The sequence below is a fragment of the Peromyscus californicus genome, unplaced genomic scaffold (genome assembly GCF_007827085.1).
Source record: "Peromyscus californicus insignis strain IS unplaced genomic scaffold, ASM782708v3 Scaffold_15__1_contigs__length_86483966, whole genome shotgun sequence".
Lineage (NCBI taxonomy): Eukaryota > Metazoa > Chordata > Mammalia > Rodentia > Cricetidae > Peromyscus > Peromyscus californicus.
In genome coordinates this window covers 20,408,924-20,422,378 of record NW_026294447.1, presented here as the reverse complement: position 1 = coordinate 20,422,378, position 13,455 = coordinate 20,408,924, and positions in this window count along the sequence as shown.

Sequence of the window (13,455 nt, the reverse complement as noted above, 5' to 3'; positions counted from 1 at the left end):
AGATGCCGGTAAGCCACGAGCCATGTGGCAAGGTATAGATTAATGGAAATGGATTAATTTAAGCTGTAAGAACAGTTAGCAAGAAGTCTGCCACGGCCATACAGTTTGTAACCAGTAGAAGTCTCTGTGTTTACTTGGTCGGGTCTGAGCGGCTGTGGGACTGGCGGGTGTCAGAGATTTGTCCTGACTGTGGGCCAGGCAGGAAAACTCTAGCTACAGGTGACCTTTGTGTCATGTGTCCAGAAAACAACCTCCATAAATATATTGGTTGACTGATGTCTATTGTCTAATGCCAGGCATCTCCAAAGAAACCCCATGGCTTGCTTTTATTGTACAATATATAAGAATATAAACAGCATTCTATCTATCTATCTATCTATCTATCTATCTATCTATCTATCTATCTATCTATCTATCTTAATTTGCGGGTAGCATTTTGAGTTTGCTAGATTTCTCTAACTTCTTTTACTAAAGTTATGACAAACTTTGAAGGATTTCACCCCATCTGTTTCTGATATTGATTATTCTAAACCAGAAAAGAGAGTGTGAATTCATGAAATATCTTGGTCAGTAAAGCAGATGGTCCTGAGAGTCTATAGAAATTCAGTTAGCATCCAAAAGTCCAGGGGACGCAGTTACCATGCTGCTCATCTGAGATGGGAAGGAGAAAATGTGTTCAGAAAGCCATGTAACAATACCACCTCCAAGTTAACTTTTCAGGTTTTTTTTTTCATTCATGCAGAATAATGGGCCCCCAAGATGCCCATGCTCTTCTCTTCGGAGCATGTGAACATATCACTTTACATGGCAAAAGGAAGATGCAGGCTAAGGAATATGGACTTTGGAGATTACTCTGGATTATTTGGATTGAACCAAAACAAAGCAAGCAAGTCCCCCAAAGGTCGTTCCCCCTGAGGTGAGGAGAGGGGTTTGCTGGTAGAGTCGCTGATGGCGGCATAGTACTGTTTGCTCTGAAGATGAATGAAGGGCCATGAGGCAAGAAATGTGACTGACTCCAGGAGTCAGAAAAGGCAAAAGAATATACTTCCTTTGGACCCTCTAGAATGAGTGCTATCCCACTGATGCCTCAACTACAGACCTGTAAGGTTCATTTCAGAACTCAGCATGTGGAACTGGAAGGTAATACCTTTGTATTGTTTTAGGCTACCAGGTTTGCTGTGGGTTGTCACAGCAGAAAATTGGTATACACTTTCTGGATGAAGTACTAAGTTAGGTACTGAATGTTTGTTTGTTTTGGACCATTCTCCCAAAGTCTTTATGTTGCCATTTTTAAAAAGCTAAACAATAACATTTGTTTAGTTTCTATGCATCAAAGACTATCACCAGCAAAGCAAAGAGGCCATCCAGGAAGGGGAGGAAATACTTGCAAAACACACACACCTGATAAACTCATTAATATTAATATCCAGAATAATAAAAACTTCTGACAACTCATCAGCAGCACCTGACTTGATTAAAAACGTGCCAAGAATTGACTAGACGTTTCTTCACAGAAGATGTACAAATGGTCAATCATCACCTAGAATGACTTAACACTCATTAAAGTGACTATTTTAAAACAACAACAAAAACCCAAAGTGGAAAATAGCAAGTGTTGGTTTGGCTGTAGGGAAATTGGAATCCTGTGCATTGTTGGGGGAATGTAAAATAGTGCATCTGCCATGGAAAACAGCATCATAGATCCTTTAAAAAAATCACTATCTAATCCAGTAACTCCAATTCTATGTATATACCCAAAAGAATAGAAAGCAGGGACACAAATGGATATTTGAACCTGTAGGTTCATATCAGCATTATTTGTAGTAGTCAAAACTTGGAAATAAGCCAAGTCTTCATAGACAGACTAATAATAAACAACATACAAAAATGTACACACATACACACTGTGGAATACTATTCCATCTTAAAAAAAATAAGACTTGGATGCATGCCAGACAAAGATGAACCTTGAAGATATGAATAGAAATAAGCTAGACATGAAAGGAAGTAGTCAGATTCATAGGGACAGAAAGTATAGTGGTGGTGGCCAGGATCCAGGGGAGATAGACATGGGGATTATTGTTTGAGTTTGGAGTTCTGTTTAGGACTAAGAAAATACTTCTGTAGTGTTAGATTCTCAGAACTATGTACTTCATGCTCCAAACCATTTAGAATGGCAAATTTCATGCTACACTTATTTTACCAAATAAAGAATTGATGGATGTACTTGGAGAGAAAGGAGCAACGTAAGATTGTTCTAAGTACATTTGGGACATGGTGAAGAAAGCATGGCACGCGCAAGAAGAGGCTTTGCAGAAAAATGTCACTCAGCCGGGGAAGCTATTATTCTCTTCGAGGATAAAGGGCAAGACCTGGAGACACTGTGGCTGTCATGGCGGAACCCCTGTTCTAAGGCTTCTCATTATCATCTCTGCTACAATACGCACTTCTGCACCCACAGAAAGGAATTATCCAGCCACAGATGTGAGTGCTGGGGAGGAGTCGGGGAAGGCAATTGGGTAAAACGGCACCGTCAGAAGATGTACGCATCTGAAATGCACAGTTATTGGGAGTTCACACAAAAGGTCACCTGTTCTTTAAGAAGAGAGAAGGGGGTGAGTGGAGATAAGGGAGGTGAATCTTGGGAAGGTAGATTAGCTGTGAGACCAGGTAGGCAGTTGCTATGGTAATCTAGTGTGGTGTAAAAAGACACAGTGGGATGTGATGAGCACTGTTCTCAGGGCTTTGATGATTAACTCATACAGTCCTCACAAGCACTGTGTGCTACAGTTATCTTCTTATTTTACATAAGAGGACAGGAAGGGCAGAGTAAGTATTAAAGTCAACAAAGGATGGAGTGGGGCTTGAACCCAGGGAGACAAGGCTAAATCTTGCTGCAGGGTGAACTTTATTTTTCTTTTTAAGTGGCCAGGTACATCTCTTTTTAACCTGTCAGCTTGGTTGAAAAATTGGGCTTGTGGTTAAGTGGGAAAAAGAGATTATCTAGATTTTACTCCCTTTCTCTATGAGCCTGAATTTGAGGAAGACTGAGGCAGCTGAGAAGACAGACTGGTTTCTTGAGTTTTAGAAATTTGCTTGGAGAGATTAGAATTAAGAGTGGGTGACTTAAAAATGCAGGTTGGAGGAGGTGAATAGTCAGGATGGGATCACAATTTCTCACCCACCAGCTCTCAAATTCTGACTCTCTGAAAGCTTCAGCAGGCTGTACATGCCATTTCACTGACATACATCAAACTTGAAAAACACAATCTAGGCCAGGATTATCACTCCACCTCCCACTTCCCAGGAACACTCACTCGTCCGCAACACTTCCCACTCAAGCAGTAATCCTCTCCTATAGAAAGGAAGGAAGATAGCCATGCCCTCCTGGGAGGACCGTGTAGGAGCTTGCTTATGGACAGGAGGCTGGAGAGGAGAGGGAAGGTTTTGATTCCTAGAGAGCACACCACACTCCACTCTTTGCATGCTCCTTGCAACCACAAGTGCAGCTTGCAGGAACACTGGAGATCTGGAAAAGGCTGGAAAGCTGCCAGCCCAATTAATATTTATCATTGCAGCACTAAGACCATGAATCCAGCTGTGTTAGCATATTCTATTGCTAATCAACTCTGACATCTTGGACAACATTACCACATCGTCACTGCTACACTGCCAGCTTGGCTTCTCTTCCTCCCTTCACTCTTCCGACATCCACAACAGGCCTCTGGAATAGGCAAGGCAGGTTTGTTCCCACTAAGAAAAACTAGTTAAACAGGAAAAGTAATCCATCCAAGGTCACCAAGCTGCCAAGTGACAGCTTCGGCCTATGAATCTGGCGTTTGACTCAAGTTTAATCCATGAAAGCCACCTTGAAAGTTTATTATCAAGGATTCCTGGGATCTTGTCCCAGGTATAGCATCTGTATTGCCATGGAATAATGTTAATACTATAATTTCTCCACCATTTAGGAAGTATGTCTAGATTAACTAGGTAGACTGGGCATGGGATCTGAGTGTCAGAGGTTTCTAACAACTACAGGGAAACAGAGGGCACCTGACTAGAACATTGTCTAACTGGCAACACTTTAGATTACACTATACCTCAGTTTCCTTGATGTCAGAGAAATAATAACCAATTCTCTTCGTTCTCGAGATTGCCAGTGGGACTATACTGAATTGAAGTTGTCTACAGGTCCTTTATAGCTAATCCTGTCCAATGGAATAGTTTGCATCCTTGCCTCTGAAGCTGGATGACCCGCTGACATGCTCTCATGAGTAGGGTTGGGTAAGAAGTAGCATATGATTTCCATGCAACACCCACTCTTGCCCCCACAGAACCCTAAAGTCACTACACAGCAAAGCCTAGACAAGAACTCATGGTGACCCAGATATGACCATATGAATGAGGCCACCTAGGATCAGCCCTCCACTTGGTTCAGTTCATTGGAGTGAGCTCAGGTGGGACTAACATTCATTAGTATTGTGAGGGGTATCAGATTGTGGGGTTAAGGTATATAAGTTTGAGACAGTTTGTTTCACAGCAGTAGACAACTGTGAGTAGAATAGATAGTTCATATGAAAATAATTTAAAACTATTATGATAATCTATAAATTGTCTTCTAATACAGCATATTCATAAGTAATAAAACCAGTTATACTAAAAATGGGCAAAGAAGATAAAAGATTTAAGGTAAAAATGCTAAAATAGAATAAACTTTGTATTACGAAGAAATAGATGAACACACACTGTTGCTAAAGAACTCTGTCCATCACTGAGTGTGGAGGCTGAGGTGGAGTTGGGCACCAACATGCTACATTACCTGGTAAAGCCTGGTGAGAGGCAGAATCAGCAGTGGGTGCTAAGCCTTGGGAGTGGGGGTTGATGCAAAGGGCACATGGTGTCAATTTATTGTCTCAAAGATTGTTGTTGATTTAAAAGAAAATCTTAATCGCATAGGACAAAGACCTTATTTATTAGTTACTTTCCTGTTGTGATAAAATTCTTGCCAGGGAACAGGTGGGGTCCAAAGCTTCAGTGGCCTCCAGGCTCTTCCAACACTGTCTATACTGTCCTGCCCACTATCAGGAGTCGGATAGTAAAAGACAGATGTTTCTGGATTATGTTTTCTCTCAAGCAATTAAAGAACCCCTTTCTCAGGATTTTTTTTTTCTGAATTAGGCTTCCCTTTGTTAAATAAAATCAGAGCGAAACAGCACCTCATGGAGTTGATTTGGTAGAGGCCAATTAGAAGATGGGCAGACTGATTCCCACCTCCTCCATACCTGGAGAAATACAGTTCTCACAATGTCCCTGGTCCCAGAAAGCATGAGCAGAGAAGGTGGGAACACTGCTCTCCTGTTTTCCAGACCCATTGTTCATGTTCCCATAGTTTGAAAACAAAACTATGACCTAAATTTCCAAATTCACTTCAGCTGAGCTTAGGGATAAAACAATTGCCTACTTTTATTTGAAATGTATTGATTTGATAAGGTATATCTAGTATAGTGACTACATCTGAAATACGCCTTTTACATTTTTTTCCTTCACAAAAGCCTAGTATTAATAAGGTAAATCTCATCTTTTGTTATGGACATTTTGTGTTTGAAAAGCAGGCATATTAAATGTGTGTAATGATACATCATTTGGACCTTGACAAGCTAATTTTTTTCCTGAAAGATTTTGAAATGAAAAAAAAATGTATTTTATTCACTCATAATTTTGAAGTGCTTCTTGAAATATATTTTTGAAATGATGAAATTGATTCATTACCTAGTGAGAGGTCATATGTATTTTGACTTAAATTCTTTTTCACACTAATATCAATTTTGTTCAGTGCTCACCATGAAGGCATCTCTGTCTGTAGATATGATCCAGTAAAACCATTAACAATACTGATTTCAGCTCAGAATATTTATTACATTTTGTGTATATTTGGTTCATGAACTTTGAGAAGTATAGGTGCCATGAAACCTACCTACCTTATCTCCTTGGATAGGCACACAAAACATCAAATAGACTGGACCAGAAAAGAAATTCCCCCATGACATATAATAATCAAAACATTAAACATACAGAACAAAGAAAGGATATTAAAAGCTGCAAGGGAAAAAATCAAGTTAGATATAATGGCAGGCCCATTAGAATAACACTTGACTTTTTAATGGATGCTCTGAAAATCAGAAAGGCCTGGATGCTGTACAACCTCTGAGAGACCACAGATACCAGCCCAGACTACTATATCTAGTAAAATTATCAACCACCATTAACTGTAAAAGAAAAACATTCCACAAGAAGAGTAAAATAAAGCAGTTTCTATATACCAATCCAGTTCTACAGAAGGCACTAGATGGAAAACTTCAATCTGAAGAGGCTAACCATACTTGAGAAGATACAAAAATAAATAAACCCAGAACAGCAAATCAAAGGGAGGTGCGGGAAGCCCACACCAACACAACAAAATAATAGGAATCAGTAAGCAGTGCTCATTGATAAGTCTCAACATTAATGGCTTCAATTCCTCAATGAAAAGACACAGATTAACTGATTTTCATGTAAAGAGTTGGGTTGGAGAACAGGATGCATCTTTCTGCTGCATCCAAGGAACACACCTTATCACCAAGGATAGGGGATCTTAAAATTCTAAACATGTATGCCTCAAACACAAGGACACCCAAGTTCATAAAAGAAACATGAGTATAGCTAAAAATCACACCCCCCACAGTAATAGCGGGTGACTTCCATACCCCACTCTTGCTTATAGACAGGTCATCCACACAAAAACTAAACAGAGATATACTGGAATTAAATAACATCATCAAATGGACCTAACAGGCATCTAAAGAGCATTCCATCCAAACATTGAAGAATATACTGTTTTCTCAGAGAGTCATGGAACTTTTTCCAAAACTGATCACATATTTGGACAGAGACAAAGGAACTCGCAACTGATATAAGAAAATTGAAATAATACCATGTATCCTTTCTGACCACCATGGATTAAAGCTAAATATCAACAACAAAAACATCAGAATGTATAAAAACTCATTGAAACTGAGCAACTCAGTATTGAATGAAGGTGGGTCAAGACAGAAATCAAGAAAGAAAGTAAAAACTATTTAGAAATGAATGAAAATGAAAACACAATGTACCCAAACTTATGAGACACAGTGAAGGCAGTTGTGAGAGGAAGGTTCACAGTACTAAGTGACAGCATCAATGAATTGGTGAGATTCTGTATCAGTAAGCAACACACCTGAAATCTCTAGAACAAGAAGAATTAATATCTCAAAAGAGTAGACGGCAAGATAATCAAACTCAGGTCTGAAATAAATGCAATAGAAACAACAAACCAAAAAAATCAATGAAAGGAAGTTGATTCTTTGAGAAAATCAATAAGATTGACAAACCCTATATCACTGTTGGGCATATATCCAAAGGATTCTATCTACTACTGCAGAAATACTTGCTAATCCATGTATATTGCTGCTCTAATAATAGCTACAAATTGGAACAGCCTAGATTTTGATCAGCTGATGAACAGATAATGAAAATGTGACTCATTTAGACAATGGAATATTATTAATCTGTTAAGAATGAAATAATGAAATTCACAGGTAAACATTTGGAGGTAGAAAAAAAACATCATCCTGAATGAGGTAACTCAGATTCAAAAAACCCAAATATTGTATGTTTTCTCTTCCATATGGATGTTAGCTTTTAAACTTTCAATATATGTCACAATCTGAGTAAGAACAGAGGTTAGGTACATAGTAAGGGATTAGGGGCAGGAAAGGATCTCACAAAGAAGGGGAAATAGACTAGAGTGTTGTGGAGATACAAAAGGGAAATTGGAATAAAAGGAATAAATAGGGCTATGTAAGAGAAGGACAAAGGTGGGAATATGGGGAGGGACAACTAACGCTAAAGGACATTTGAAAACCATATGGAAACCTACTACTGTAGAAGCTTTCTAAAATAGATGCATATATGGAAGGAATTTAAATGGAGTCACCAGATACTAGGGGAGACAATGTCCCAACTAGACATCTTATGTCACCAAGTAAAACTTCCAGTGCTAGGAATGGGCCCCATAGAAATGCACAACCACTGCAGGCTATTGCCAAGACTGTTGATTACCCTCTACAACCTGATGATAAGGCCCTCTGTTTGAAGACAGCACTTTACATATGTCATTGAACACAGAGAAGTTGAGCTGGTGCCTAATTAGAATCTTCACCCTCCTATCTTCGCTAATGTACATGGTACTAGAAAACACTCTGTATGCTATCAGAGAGGAAAGAAAGGTAGTCATCAATATCTCCCAGCTACAAACCCTGCAACCTACAACGTGGACCTGTTTGCAAGATACACTGGTACAATAATGGCACAAGTTATGGGAGTAACAAACCACTTTTTGACTGGATTTAAGGTCCACTCCATGAGATGGAGTGAGCCCATATCTGACTCTGCTAAAGTGACCAAGAACCAGAGACTAGATAGGTCCAGGGCTTATGGGAAAACCTCTGACTATTAGTCTGCTAAAGGAACATAGCAATGAAATGACTCCCAAAGATACACTGCTGTTCTCATAGGTCAGTGCTTCATTCAATACACATCAAAGAAACTTCTTTTTGCAGTAGATGGGAATTAACATAAATACCCACAATTGGACAGTGTTCAGAGAGTGAGAGTCTTTGAAGCACTCAGCCCTAAATGGGATATTTCCATCAAATCCCTACCTCAAGGCCCAGGGATCTATTAAAAAAAATGGAGACAAAAAGATTGTATGAGCCAGAGATGATGGATGACTCCAAGAAAGCCATGTCTTCCTGACAAAACAGGGCTGACACACATATGAACTCACAGAGACGGTGGTAGCGTGGACAAGACCCGAATAAGTTCAAGTCAGGTGGGGTCCCAGCACTGGGAGGTAGGAGTGGACTTGGGGCCCCACCCATAACTAAGAAGCTATCTTCAATTGCTACCCACTAGCAAAGGAAAAATCAGTTTTCTTCACATGAAGCATCATTTGGTGTATCAACTACATTCCAGGGCAGGCCCCATGCCCAGGAGTAGTTGACCAACACAAAATGAAGTCAATGGTATTTTTGTGATGTTTTGGCATTTTTTTTAATCTCATTAATCTTTTGGTTATTTTCTTTTTTGTGTTTTTGTTTCTTGGGGTTTGTTTGTTTGTTTTGTTTTTCAAAGAGAGTGAGCAAAAAAGAACATGAAGTTGGCTGGGTAGGAAGATAAGAGGATGGAGGAGGGATGGAGGAAACATGATCAAAATACATCATATATTTTTTAATTAAAACAATACTTCTCTGATGAGAGGATGTAGCCACACTTATCTGTGGGTATAAGGATAAAATTTAGAATGCAGTAAGGAATGACGCTGGTCTAGCAAAGTGGTGGTAATAGATTCTTGTCTAAGTTCCATGAACTCACTCTCCTCAAGAAGCTATCTAGGGTTCTAGCACCAGGCATGATGTCCCTCCTGTTGAGTGGGCCTTCAGTCCATCAGATAGCAGTTGATTGACACCAACATGTGAGTGTCACTCATTGTGCCTTTATGCATATCTTGTCATGCTGATAATTGTCATAGTTCATAGGTGTCACACCTTGGTAGGACTGTTTAACTGCTTTCTTCCCTTGTCAGCTTGTATAGTATGTTGTAGAACCTAGAATGTAGACTGCAGGAAAGAGTCATATTAGATCCAGTGAGAGGCACCTGAGTTGTGTGTCCTAAGTCTGTGGTGTCTTCAGCAATAGGAACCTACTCTCAACCCATGAAGTAACAAAGGACTATATCAATAATCTATATTGTTTATTATCCCTATACCAACAGATAAGTATAGCTACCAACCTTCATCAAAGAATGAATTTACAATAAATGGAGACCATCATAGAAAAGTAGAACTGGACACAATGCAGGGATCAATCCTTTGTGGAGAACCCAGTTCCAATGGACATATCTTCATTGTTTCTCCTACATCTCTGGGTCAGGAAATATGGTGGAAAAGGGGCCAGAAAAACACTAAGAGCCAGAATACCAGAAAGTCTGTTGTGAAACAGTCTTTCCTAGAAACAGCTACATAATCAAGACTGGAACAATGGTAATACCAATGAAAAATTTTGTGGGGTCTAACCCTTAGACAAAGAGCTACAGCTAACTGTTGGCTACTGGGAGAAGGAGAATTAGCTTTTTAAAAGAATGAGTCCTCTTACTGTTTGTTCTATGCAGAGTGGTCAGTCATGAAACCATATGTACACAAACAACAAAAATGGATGCAAAAGTTTCTATGTATTTATATTTGTCCATAGAAATAAATGTATGTCTGTAACAAATGTAATAAAAGTAAAAGGGGCTATCCCTACAGAGTGTGGGGGGAATTTTGGAAGAATTTGAGGGGGAGTAGCTGGGAGAGACTCAAGGAAGGGAAAGTGATACAATTCTATTTCAACAAAAAGCATAAAAACTTACAGACTATGAAATTAATAACCATAGTCAACGTATCAATCAACAATGACCATGCAAACAAAGTAAGAATAAATTAGAAAACTTCCCTGAACTATAATACTGGCTTGATGTAAGAATAAATTAGATAAATTGAGATCAAGAAGTTATATATAATTCTTCAAAATGTCAGTGATAGGTAAAAGTCAATCTTGCCATTTTCTTTTTATCTGGATCTTAAGAATACCAGACATAAATCTTGGCAAAAAGAGACCAGAGCCAGAGCCTTCACTTGAGAGTGCGCTTATATCACAAACACACATGCACAAGATGCATTTGCTAGAATATATCACAGGTGACACTGAGTCCATCTACTGCTTAATAATAAGGAAGAAAATTCCATTAGGTATGAAGGCCTCAAAGCAATAATTCATAGCCTAATGTGCTACACTTGGGCCCTGAAGGCAGTGATTTTTGACTTCAGTGTCGACGGCTCTACTCTCAGGTTGATTTCTTCATTTTCATCATTTAGTGTAGTATGGCAGTGCTCCTGCTAGCATGGCATTCTCAACAACCTTTCTGGACTTCCAGAATTTGTGGGTTCAGAGACATAATGAGGATCTTCAACTGTCTCTTCTGGACAACCCCACCCTTACTCCTGACTTTTGCTAAGAGAGCTGACTGGCTCTACATTTGTTCAGCTACAGGATACCTCATCTATAGCTATCTGTACAGGGTGAGAACTTCCAAACTTGCAACCACTAGTTCCTTTCTTTGCTTAGCAGAGTCTCATTTAATACATGTCTCTATATTTATATTTTACGTGAAGAAGTAAAGACCAACTTGGATTTTTACCCATAAACAAAAAAGCCTCATCTACTGTATACCTATAGTTATTTTTACAAATTGATTTTCTTCCCAAATTTTGTTCCACTTTACAATGTGTCACCTTTCCTCCAGTTCACACTCATTTGTTTCTAAGGCCTTATTACAATCGTCATTAATGGATATACCTCTACTAACCATGGCCATGTGTCTCAAATGTCTTCCAGTTTCTACCCATCACCTATGCCATGTGGATTTGAAGGTATTTGTTTCAACAGTGCCCCATCTTCTGGCATCAAAATGTGTATCAATTTCACTGGGCACGAGAACATGTGTAGGAGCATTATTTATGTAGCTTCAATCTAGAATCAACACAAATATCTATTAAGAAATACATAGATTAATGAAATACACTATAGCTATACAATGGGATGCTATAGAAACAGAGAAAAATGAACTATGTGAAACTACTGAGTTAATCTCAAAATTATGAAAAATAAAAGAACGCATGCTGGTCTGAATCTGGAGTGTCTCCCATTAAGGCTCATGAATTGAAGGCTTGGTCTCTAGCTGGAGGTGTTATTGAGAGGTGCTTGTATCAGAATGACTCTAACTTCATCAAAAACTTCAAAAAAGTCTGCTGGTAAGTACATATGGAATGAGGCTGTGATGGCTCTTCTTGGTTGTCAACTTGACCACATCTGGAATGAACTACAATCCAGAAATGGAGTGCACACCTGTGAGAGAATTTTTGCTTGGTTTGAAATGGGTGAATCTACTTCTAGTCCTGACCTTTGCAGTAGAAAGACACAGGCCATTAATCTGGGTCTTGAGGTGGGAAGACACACCTTTAATCTGGGCCATATGTCTGATGGAAGCTTTTATAAAGACGTGGAAGAATGAAGGTTTTTCTCTTTGCCTGCTTGCCTACATTTTGCTAGCACATCCGTTCCTTCCCTGGCATTGGAGCCTACTTCTTCGGGATTCCAGCATATGCAGAAGACCAGCTAAGATGTCCAGCTTTGTAGACTGAGTGACTACTGGATTCTTGGACATTTTGTTCACAGCCAGCCATTGTTGGATTAGCTGGACTGCATCCTGTAAATCACTTCAATAAATTCCATATATATGTATAGTGCATATATATATTTATTCTGTGTGTTCTGTTCCTCTAGAGAGCCCTGACTAATACAGAGTTCACACTGAGTGGCTGGAAGGAAGCAGGTCATTGGGGGGAGGCATGTCTTTGAAAGGCATATCTTGTCCCTGGCCCCTTCTTGCTTCCCTCTGTTTCCTAAGCACCGTGAGATGAACAGCTCTTCTCTGTCATGGGCCGAGCCACTGTGAAGTACAACCACTGAACCCATCAGTCCCTGTAAACAGTATTTCTTTCCATGACTTTTGTCATGCATTTTGTCACATCAGAGAAAAACTAATGTGCTAAATGATTCTACTTACACAGAATTCTGGAAAAATGAAAATAATCTCCCACACCAGAATACAGACTTTCAATCCCCTAGGAATAAGTAAGAGAAAATTTTGGTGCTGACGGATAGATCTTTCTATGATAATAGTTTCTTTCATGGGGGTGTATATAAATATACATACATACATAAAAACATATCAAATAGTATGCCTCAATGTGCAGTCCATTACATTATCAGTTATAAACTAATAAAGCTAAAAAAATTATATAAATCAAAAGGAAAAAAGAAAGAAAAATTGTAAAGTACTAGAAGAGTATTTAGACTTTTGTGTTAAAGAGACAATGGCGATGATGTTTTGAGTCATAGTTTCTATATAGAAAACACATAAACATCTCAATTCCAAAAGCGTTTGTAAGTACAACGATTATCCTAACTGTTCAAGGATTCCCCAGTCTATACTTTTTGGTGTGTGTATGTGCTGTTCTGTGTGAATTGTGTTGTATGTGTGTGGAACATGTACTTGTTAGTGTAGGTATGTATGTGTGTCTGTGCGCAGGCGCATGCATGCGCATGCACCAGAGTGAGAGCGTCTGTCTGTACATATGGAAGCCAGAAGACAGCCCCTTGATTGCATACCTTTTTTTGTTTTTCAAGTGTCACTCAACCTGAAACTTTTTCATGAGGTTAGGCTTGAGCCTCAGGAATCTGTCTATTTCCCCTACCTTCCCTGTGCTGGGGTTACAG